The sequence below is a fragment of the Xylocopa sonorina genome, unplaced genomic scaffold (genome assembly GCF_050948175.1).
Source record: "Xylocopa sonorina isolate GNS202 unplaced genomic scaffold, iyXylSono1_principal scaffold0014, whole genome shotgun sequence".
Classification (NCBI taxonomy): domain Eukaryota; kingdom Metazoa; phylum Arthropoda; class Insecta; order Hymenoptera; family Apidae; genus Xylocopa; species Xylocopa sonorina.
The window spans coordinates 293,444-305,068 of NW_027490090.1; positions in this window are offsets into that span (position 1 = coordinate 293,444).

Sequence of the window (11,625 nt, forward strand, 5' to 3'; positions counted from 1 at the left end):
AAGAAGAAAGTGATGAAAGAAGAAGAAGAAGAAAGTCAAGTCTGAAGTAAAGAAGTAATGAAAAGAAGAAGAATAAAGTGAAGTGTAAAGTAAAGAAGAAAAGTAGAAAGACAACAGGAATACGATATTGTATTTGGACAAAGGAGAAGATTATAGGAGATCTGTTGTTTTTTAAAAAGTTTTTGTTCTCCAATGAAGAACTACTGAATAATCCACATACACAATACAGAATAATCCTCGTTGGATGAGAGTAGTGGATGAATAAAGTAGTTTGAAGTCTTAATACGTACTATTTGGAATTTTTAACGATCAAATTATTGATCTGTATTTCTTCGAGTTATATTCAAGGTTTTTGTGTGGAATAAGCTGCCATATATTGAAAAATGTTAATTTAAGCCATTTTTAGAATGAATGGTTAGAAAACTTAATGGTGCTTTGAGGCGTACGGAAGGAAGAACATCGCTCGACTTCTCGCTCTCAATTTTAATATATAAATCAACAATAACAATAGTGATAATAGGATAAAACATTTCTTATCGCGGGAGCGGTGCTGTGGCTACAATTCTTTCGCGTCACTATACGCGACTGTATGGGAAGCTCTAAACGAACACAGAGCTCTCGATGAACTCCAAACTCTGAACGAATTCACGATTCTTAACGAATGAACGAACTGCTCTGAACAAACTTAGTGTTCTAAACGAACTGCCGCGAGAGCGAAAATGTCACCCCTTAAAAACGCGTACAGCAAAGAATGGAAAAACCAAGAACGAAAAGGATGGATGCGCGGATGAGAAAAGTGACCGCTTCCACGAAAATGCAAGAAACGGAAATTGGTCATAAATAAAAAAAGGTCAAGGATCTACCGTACACGACTGGGCAATGCTCAGTCGCGATGAATTCTTGAGGAAAACAATTGCGTGGCTTGAAGGATCGGCACAAACCAGACGGATGTCGGAATTAGGATAGCGCGTGGACCTGGTCGCCAAGTGCTATAATCCGCGGTGACCAGATCTGCGCTGAGTCTTGGAAACGCAATGTGATTTAAACCGAAAATTTACGACTCTAAAAATCACGGAATCGTGGCCGCTACAGTTTCATCCTATTATGAATATACACATTATTTTATTAACAGTAAGAGGATGTTTAAACAATGTAACAATAAGAAGATGTATAAACAATATTTCCAGTTCGATTGATTGGACGTGGATACCCTCTAAAATACCTGAAATAGAGAATTGTGTAAATCAGAATTGCTATAATTTTATTATGAATGAAAAGGAGAAAAGAAACTGTAATATGCAATACAGTTTTGAAAATTCGCGTCATTATTTCGTGGGCAGCTTGTACGTCGACTGGCTTCGTTTGGCTTCGACTAACTTCGTCCGACTTCGATTGAAGGAGGACAGAGATATAAAGCGCTGGAGGTGAAAGAGAGAAAGAAGAGGAGCGCATGCGTAGTAGCCTGTCTATCGACTATAAGAACTGTTGAAGGTGAGAACAGGAAAGAAGGGGAGTACATGCATAGTCACTTCTCTATCGAGTCAAAGGACTGCTGATAAGGACTACTCGAGATTGGAGCAAGAAAGAAGAGAAGCGCATGCGTAGTAACCTTCCTATCGAGTAGAAGCATTGCTGAGGGTGTGAGAGGGGAAGGAGCAACACGCATGCGTAGTAACCTTCCTATCGAGTTCGAGGTGCGACATAACTTTTTGTTTAAAGTATCATGAACAAATATATTAATAAAAGCAGCTGATGCACAGGTCATTATATATAAGAACAGAAACAATTGCACTTGCGTTCAGCCGTTCGTTTCACAATAACTTAGAGCAATATTTCGGAATTTTAAGTGAATATTTTGAAATTACACGATTGATGAACAAATTGATCGTTATCTGTTTTAAAGCTTTTTTCGTTCTTGCGATTTTTTATCATTTCAAGTACGTGTATTAAACTTGCTAATACGAAGATGGAAATATTGCATTTAAGAAACACGAGTATAACTTTAAAATATTGAACGTAAAGATTTTTCTTTCTCAGTGGTATTCTCATGAAGAATTATAATGATATCGTGGGATACTCTGTATATCAAAGCTTAGTACTAAATCATTATCATCATGCGATGATATATTTAATATCAGTTGAGCATGCTAGCGGTTAAGGTTATATCTACCATTGGTAGCTGTTTACTTTAACAACTTCTCACAATTTCTGCTATTTTAACTACTTTTTGTTTGAAGAACTTTACCGTATTATTGTAAGGAGAAATTAGTCGGAGGAACCCAATTGTAGGACTCTAGTTTGGATAGTTCCTGGGGAATAGAGTACAACATTTATCAGAAGACTTCATCTGAGCTATGGGGAAAACTAGCTGGTATATGGTTGAGGGTGAGTGAGTCAAGGTAAAAAGATCAGCGAACAAGTAAAAGACAGAGGACAGGATTAGTAAGCGAATATAAGATGATAAAAGAATTGGAATTTAGGAACTATGATTAACCCTTTGTACTCCGAATACTAGCTACTCAGTGCTACTTTGTCTATTTTTTAGAATTTTCGAAAGTTCGATAACATTTGAAGCAAACCCCAATATGCACTGCAGGCTGATATTGCGCATGCTTGATATTATTAATTGAGCTTTTTGTGCTAATGGTGCCTTTTCTGCTTGATAAATCGGCTTCGATGGGTTGTTAGTTGTAACTGTTAGTTGTAACTGGTCGCGAAGCGTTGCCTTGAAAACTGGTTTTCACTGATTGTCTCAGTAATTGGTTGGAAAGGCGTTGCCATTCTCTTCTTTCTCCTCGAAGGTAGCGTTCTATGTCTATCGCCTTTTTCTTCGGCTTCCAACAGTGTGGTAGGCCTAATTGACAGTAATATTCTGCCAATGTTTCTGTCTAAATCACGGATGTAGATTGTTGGAGCTTTGGAGTTCAATATTTCAAGCGTTATACGTATTGTTAATGGTTGTGGATATTTGTTACCGATTGCATTTGTCAGTTTGTTGTATATGCGTCTGAATCTGATGTTAAATAATTGGAAACTCCCGTTCCTATCTTGTTTTAAATCGTACAGCTGTTCCTGGTACTCATTCGAGGTGATCTGAGTGGCGACGTTTGTCCGTAGAGCGTCATATACAATCACCGTAAGTAGAAATCGGAAAGTTGCGTATACCTTGTGCTGCTTTTCCTATTATCTTCTCTACTTTGATTGTTTTTAGTAAGAGATCCTTTTCGTTGCATCTGTTTCTCATGTCTCGAACCTCTTCGATAAAGTCTCCAACTCCAACATCATCGTCTCGGTTAAGAGTTGGAATGTATCGCACTGCGTCTTTTGCTCTTAGCATAGTGACTGGTGCTGGTAATTCGTCTTCTTCGTCCTCTTACGTAGGTAGCGGTAGTTCGAATACTGGAGTAGGCTGTTGTCTTACAGCTGTCAGAAAGCCCACCAACAACGTTGCCGCGTCGTAAAATATGGTTCGATATCCTCTTACGACGTGAATTGCGATTCTGCGCTACGCACTTCGCAGGATTTGTAAGCTTCTTTTCCCCATGCTAATCGCGTTGCTCCACACCGGGGCTCCATAAAGCGCGATGCTTCTGATAACACCGGCGTAAAGTTTTCTTACTTTCTCGTCTGGACCGTTTATGTTTGGCACGATACGACTTAAATAATTAGCCGCAGCATCCAATCGGACGGCCTGACGAGCGAAATGGCGATCAAAGGCCCATTTATAGTCGAGGTGCGCCGTGATAACACATGTCGCTTCCGACTTTGACTTTCGTTGGACCAATGGTAACCATTTCGTTGCCTTCACGCGGATTTCTTCTTTTCCCCTCGAAACAGAGGATTTCCGTCTACTCCGGCACCATCTGAAGCCCCAGTTCTTTCATCTTTTTGACGGCAGATAGTTTGTTTACGGCTCGTCTTAACCGCCAATACCAGAGTATCAGCCGCGTAACACGTGAGATGAACTCCTAACAGCATTGGCAATTTTAAAACCGCGTTATAACCGATATTCCACAAGAGGGGACCGAGAACGGACCCCTGTGGAACTCCGCGGCTTATATTCTTCTTGACGAAGCCGTTGCGATTCTCGAAGGTCGCTCGCTCGCTCAGGCAATTTTCCACGACCCTTCGCAAGTATCGTGGAAATCTGTGATCTTCGAGCGCTTTTCGAATCGCTTTCCACTCGAGGGAGTTGAAGGCGTTCTTTATATCTAAAGAAATCGCTACTGCGACTCCCCCTTCTTTGATCGCATTCTCCGCGAGACATTTTACTTTTTGTATCGCGTCGATAGTCGATCTTCCTTCTCTGAAGCCATATTGGTTTTCATCTAGATCTGGTCCGACTCGCGATAGATGCTGGACGAGACGGTCGTGAACTATTCTTTCGAATAATTTTCCGAATTCGTCTATACGCGGACGGAGAATCTTCGGGCTTTCCTGGCTTCTTGAGGAGGACCAATCTGCCGGTTTTCCAACTTGTGGGCAGCATCCCGGTCTTCAAGCACGTCGAGAAGAATTTCCGAAGTCTTGTGCCGAGGATGCTGTTCGCCATGGACCACGCACGGCCTGGAATTCCGTCTGGACCGGGCGCGGTATTCTTCTTTGTCATACGCTTTATGGCGCGGAACATTTCCTCTTCCGAAACTACGAATTCCTGCGACCAGATGTTCGGGTCATTCATCGATGTATTGATCGTTGAATTTTGTATTCTGGCGCCGATGTTGGATCTTCCGACGGGAAGAGCGTGTCGACGACCCTTTCCAGGAGCGAAGTTTCCATAGTTTCCGTCACTGGGGGCGTCTATGGTCGTAATTTATTCATTACTATCTTGTAAGGGCGCCCCCACGGGTCCTCGCGCAGCGTTTGAAGAGGCCCGTCCCAGGCTCGTGCTTTCGATGTTTAAATCGCAGCTTGCAGCTCTATTTTCTTTCCTTTGTAGATGTCGTACAGCTGCTGTCTTCTTTCCGGAATGGAATTTCGCCGTCTCCGGTATCTCGTGTAATTTCTTCGTGCGATCGTCGTATCCGCACGGAGTCTCGAGATTTCGTCATTCTACCAATAGACGGGATTACGAGGAGGATTAGATTTTAATTTCGGCATGCTTGCGTTGCATGCCGAGGTCAACGTCCTCGTAAACCATTCGGCCTCGCTCTCGACTGTGGCCTCTTCGGTCGGTTCGTCTGGCCAGGTAGTCGCGAGGGTCACTGCCATAAAAGCATCCTCGTCCATGCGTTTCAGCGACCATTTATTTTGATTTTTGGTCGTTGATCTTCTTTCTTGAATCTTCGATACGCTGATCCTTATATAAAGATGATCCGATAAGGTCTCAGTCGTATCTACAATCCATTTCGTGACTCTACGAGCTGCGGCGCCATTCGCGAACGAGAGGTCGACCTTACTCTCGCCCTGTTGACACACGCATGTACTGGCGTTTCTGTGGTTTAAAAGCTTTAAATTTGAGGAAGCTGCTCAGTCCATCGTAGAGTGGCCGCGTTGATTCGTTCTTGATGAGTTCCAAAGCATTGAGTGCGCGTTCAAATCTCCCAAGACGAACGTTGGTAGGTGGGCGTGGCGTCTTACCACCCCTCCCACTTCATCCAGAAGCTGGTCAAAATTTTGCAATGACCAGCTCGGCGGCGCGTATAATCCCACGACAACGCAATCCGTCCACGAAACAGCGACAAATCCCCGCCCTCGCGCGATGAGCGAGATTGGCCGGATGCGTGTCGGCGTCGCCTGGATAATCGCGACCTTTTTCTCGTCGTCCCCGATCCACGATGGTTTTTGCAGGATCGAGTACGGTTCAGCAACAACGGCTAACTCAATTTCCCCGCCTTGCAAGCTTTCGATTAACAAATCTTGTGCTCTTGCGGCGTGGTTTAAGTTAGCCTGGAGAATTTTCGCTTTAAGGTTGAATTTTAAGCGATCTCCATCGCCTCTTCGCGACTCGTGGTCGCTTTAGAAGCCTCGCGCGTTGCTTCTGTCTCTTTCTTTTCGACGGCGACCTTTTTCGCGCCGTCCTTTTTCTTCTCGACGGTCGCCTGTCCTTGTTTGGCGGCCGTCTTGGAAGGTGGGACCCTTCCTCCGTCCTTCTTTACAGGCAGGGCTGGCTTGCACGCTTTGGCGCCCACACAGTGATCGGCTTGTCTGCCCGCTTTTTGGCACATCGGACACGTCGGAATTTTCTCCTCGCATTCCGACGATCGATGGCCTACTTTACCGCTCCTGTAGCAGGCGTTGCGGCGGTCCTCGGCGGCTGTGCACTTTGCGAGCACATGCCCGATCTCCCAACATTTGAAGCAGATTAACTGCTTCTTTTCCAGTGCTTCGATTTTCACCGAGGTCCAATCTACGCGCACTTTTCCCTCTTTCAGGATTTTCTTCGCTGCCGCTACCGGGCATTGCACGAAGATGTGCCCCATTCCGTTAAAGCCGATTTTTTTTCGGCCCTGAACGGATATCTTTCTTCTGGCAGCCTCCTGCTGCCGCGATCGCCTCGACGACTTCGTTCGCCGAGAGGGAATCTTCTATTCGGTAGACCCTCATGTCAACCTTCTTGCAGGGGCGTGTCACTTTGACTTCGCCCCCGGCGAATAATTCTTGCAGCTTTTCTGCGAGAATGTCCGCTTTTTCTTCTCGTTTCCCCCCCGTGATTTCCAGCACGAGGGCTCCAGTGGGGGCTTTTTTCGCCCTCACCTCTTCGATTCCGATGTCCGACAGCTTAATATTCTTTTTGGCTGTCGATAGGACATCGGCGTGCGTCGCTTTGCTTCCGATTGGAAGCGCGAGCGAGACCGCGGCCGTCGACGGATTCTTCGGAATCTTAACGGCCTCTTTCTTCGCTGTTTCTTTCTTTGGGGCCGTTTTTGCGGTTTCTGCGCCCTTCTGCGCGTTCACCGCCTTTTTCGGCGCCTCCTTTTTGTTTTCTGCGGCCTTTTTGGCCTTCCTGCCGAGGACTTTCGTCCACGGCGTTTCTTCCGCGGTTTTTGCCACCGCAGTGTCCTTCTTGGGATCCTTTTGCGCATTTTTCGCCTCCTCCTTGGCGATTTGCGCGTCCTGGATCGCATTCATGCGCTGCTGCACGAATGATTCTTCTTTACGACCGGTTTTCTCGGTCAATTTCCCTGGTTTCTGTGGCGGATCTGCCTTTCCGCTTTTCACCGGGGCTTTGTCAGGCTTTTTCGCCTGCTTTTCCCCTTCATCCTGGGAGGTTGGAGGCGACTTTCCGGCGCGAGAAAGTCGCGTGCGGGCTCCTTCGCTTTTTGGGCGAATCGCGCTTCCGCCTGTACCCAGAAGACGCTCAATTCGGTTCTAACCAGCTTGCTGAGCTGCTCCATGATGCAGCTCAGCATCCCCTCTGATAACGCGTCAGTGGTCGCGAGGGGTTTCTTTCGCTTCTCCTGTCGGGGAATTCCGGATTTTCCCCGGCTGAGTAGCACGGGGGAAGTGTCTCTCGTCGCTCTTTCTTCGAAAGCGGCGAGGCGCGCTTTTAACTGCGCGTTTTCTTCCTCGAGTTCGCGTAGCTTGTTCCTAACGCGAACTCCTTCTTCATCTTCGCCATCGACCGTCTGTCTTGTCCTCTGGACAGCTTCGGTCGTGGCTCCTCGCAGGATTCGCGCCGCAATTCTCATTTGGCGCTTGATCGCGCCGTTCAATTGCGTACTCTTCGCTGCCGCCATCTCCACCTGATTCGCGGCTTTGAGAGCTATCGCCGCTAAATCAGGCGTCGGCATAAGTCGAGCCTCCTCATCGTACTCCTCTTGTGGAGGAACTGGATTTGATGACCGCCCTGCGGGCGGCGGAACGCAGTCTCCGTATAAAATCTCTCTTTCGAGAGCACGTTCCTCGTCTTTTTTTTTGCTCTAAACGAGCATTCCTCTTCGCCTGAACGAGGCCGATGTAGTCTCCCGTGGTCAGGGGACGCCCCTTCTTCTTTCTATAGATGATCGACGTCTCTATTCTTCTATGACTCTCCTCTTCGTTGTTTTCTTCGTGGCCACGCATGTCTGCCTCGTTGTTCGCACGAACCACGAAGAATCATCTGAAAAAGGGCCACTTGGGCCTTCCCCCCCCGTCCCCAATCGTCGCGGTCGCGATTTCGCGCGAGGCCATGCTTGGAATTCCAAGCAAGGCGTCGCGCGATTTTATATTTGGCGAGTCGGTCGCGCACTCGATTTTCTCCCGAGAGAAAATATCGATTCGCGCACTGCACTGACACGCGCGCGTGGAAAAAACCGCACTTTCCACGGATTATTCGGTCGCACTGCGTGTCCTTGTCGCTCGTACACGGCGGTCGATTGTCTCTCCTTTACTATTGCACGGTTGGCCGACTATAGTTCTGTCTCTTTCACACTACGGCGCAACCGGCTCTCTCTCTCTCTCTCTCTCTCTCACACACACACACACACACACACACACGCACACAAACACACACACACACTGGCTGTCTCAGGCACAGAGGCTGTCTCTCTCGCGCTCGTAGCAACGGTTATACGGAAAAGTTTCTTTTACTCCCGTTGCAGTTGCGCCTGCACTCGCCGATGGATGGCGTTACCGTCGATTCCTATCTGCGAGCGTTTTTCAGTCTTTTTTCGTTGTTTTAACCCTTTCAGAGGGTTAAAACAGCGTCTCTAGTAGTCCACGGATAGTTCCTCGGCACTGGGAGGATGTAAACCCGTTCAAAAGGGGCGAGAGAAGCCGCTCTAATCGCAAAATGCGATGGCGTGGCGTACGTGCCACGCCCGCGAATCAAGATGGCGGCGGCGACGCCCTCGCTTCTCTCGGCTCTTTTTCGCAGATTTATCACCCTTTCACACACTTTTCACCGTCACTCGCGTGAATAACAGTTCTTATATTGTCTTTGGAAGCGACTATGGTCGCTTTCCAGCGCTCGAACGCGGTGAATTCGACGAACTCACACACTCGCGCGCACGCCACGTGGCAGGGAGACGCGTACACGTATTTCCCGTAAAAACCACAAAATTATCGCTAATTGCTCCTGGATTTCACTCCGGGAGCTTCCGCGATCCACCACGGAAGACGTAAAACCAAAGTTTCACGTCTTTTTCGACACAAGTCGCGTCTTTGTGTATAGCGTTTACGGAGCGCTCGAAAACCCCACCTAACCTAACCTTTTTTTTCCTCGCATCAGGAATGCTGGATCCGGCAGATGCCATATCATCAACACTCCCGCCCTGGCCACTCACCTCCTGAGTAGAAAAAAAAAACGCGAGCGCTCCAATAAAAGGTTAACGAAAAGCTGTTTCTAGGCTCAAATAAACCAATTAAATCGACTAGGATTCAACTGAGTTGAGTTAGAAACCGCCTGGTGGTAGTTAGTTAGTTGGTAGTTAGGTGGTAGTCGTTAAAACATTTTAAACATAATTGAGGTGACTGTGGACACTCTGGACAATACGTTATTGTCTTTCACACATTTTTTTTGCGTCATGGCGTTCGAGAGTTTCCCTCTGTTTTGCATAGCACCGAACGCACATTCTTCTAATAGATTTGCCCTGAGGATTTTTGCGAATTTGTAGGCGGTGAGATGCTTTCTTTACTGCTTGGGGTCTTGCGTTTTCGGATTCCAACCACTCCCGAACTATAAGCTCTCGGAATTTTCTTATTTGTATATTCCGGTTCGTTGCTTTTTGATAAACAACGTGTGCATTCACTAGAGAAGTACCTATTAGGAAATGAATTGCTAGTTTCCGATACCATTTTATGCTCTTTCGAATTGTCGTTGCATATGATGCCATTTGGTCACTTCTGTCAATGCCAGACTTTCCAGTATTGTAAGCTATGACTGCTAAAGGTTTTATTTTTGGAGGACGTCCGCGAAGAGTGGACGAGTTCGAAACTGATACCATAATAGGTGCATGTTTCGATGATAATATTCTGACGTCACGGACATCTCTCCATTTCAGCACTACAATGCCATTATCGTCCTCCCGTGATATTATTTCACCTCTCTTCAGTGGGTGAAGCATAACAGCTTTTGGCATAAATTTCCTATTATGGCGTACCGTTCCGACAACATGGGTTTTAAAATTTAACAATTTTACTGCTAATTCGTAGCTAGTATAGAAATTGTCGATAAACAAAGTTCGCCCTTCGTTCAACAGCTTGTTTATGAGTTCGAAGCAAACGTTTTCGGCCATGCCAACTCGCTGGATTCCGCTGGAATCGCGTCCAGCATATATTTTAGTGGACCACGTATATCCTTCTGTAGAATACAATTTGAAGAGTTTTATCCCATATTTGTGTGATTTTGTCGGTATGTACTGCCTGAATATGAGCCTTCCTCTCCAAGGAACCATAGTCTCATCAACTACAATTTCTGCGCCGGGTAAGAATATTTGTTGTTAATTATTTGTAAGTATCTCCACTAATGGCAACACTTTCCCAAGTCGATTATTACACTGTATGGCTTCGTTGTTTGCGAAATGTAAATTCGACAACAATAATTCGAATCGATTGCGAGACATTTTACTTCGAGGAAACGGAAAATTATAAAGAGAATCCGTTGACCAATATTTAGTTAATGGAACTTTCACTAAACCCATCCAAAGCAACAGTCCAAGAAATATTTTGATCTCTTCGGAATTTGTAGGTTTCCATCTGTTCATTCGAGCGTGTTCGCTGCTTGTATTGTGATCTAATTTGTTTTCTGCATACCTGTTTGTTTCTTTCACCATAAGGTCTATCACTTGTTCATTCAGGAAGTGAGAAAGGGCTTCACCCGCTGTAATATTGGAAGGTAGTTCCACAAGAAGTCCACTTTTCCCGGTGAATTCGAATGATTTTTGTTTTCCGGTGAACTCCTTCCACTGGATATTGTCAGATGAACCGACAGTATCAATCTGTTCATCCTCTTCCTCTACAGCCAGGTATTAGTTCTTCAAAATCTTCACTCTCATACAAATCCTCATTTTCCGAGCTTGAACTTGACACAACAATATTTCTAACTTTTCTTGGAAACCTGAATACTTCTTCGTCACTATTCGGCTCACTTTCATCTACACTTTTGCGCTGTCTAACGAACATTTTAGGGATCAAGAAGTAAATAAAAATGTCAAAAATATGCAAAAAGTACTGTTTGACTGACTGATTTGAAGAAACTGAAAGTTCTGAGACAACTAAAGGTTCTGAGGAGACTGAAAGTTCTAGTGTAAATGCTATGAGATCTGTCATAGTGAATTTTGTCCGGAACGCTGATCGCATTCCCCACTTCGAGGCCCTTTATACTTTGTAAGCACTTTCTACAAAGTTATCTTCTAATACTCTTTCAAAAAAATAAACTGTGGTTATATTTATACGACGCATTGCATTGTATCGCTCTTCCTTATCGTGCTGTTTACACTCCCGGATTTGGGCCCCGGGAGAAACTCCACCGATTTACGCTGGGCGTTCAATGTATTAAGACTTAGAATGTGTTCTAAAATGTTATTTGTGTTTTGTACGACTAAGGTTATTCTATATGATTTCAAACGGTTGATTAGATAAGAAATTGTTTATCCGTAATCAAACAGCCTAGCTATTGCTAAGGTAAAATTCAGAATGTTTTTTGTATAGCATTGCGCAAAGGTTATTCTATCCTATTTTTAGATTTGCTTTCCTTTTTCTTCC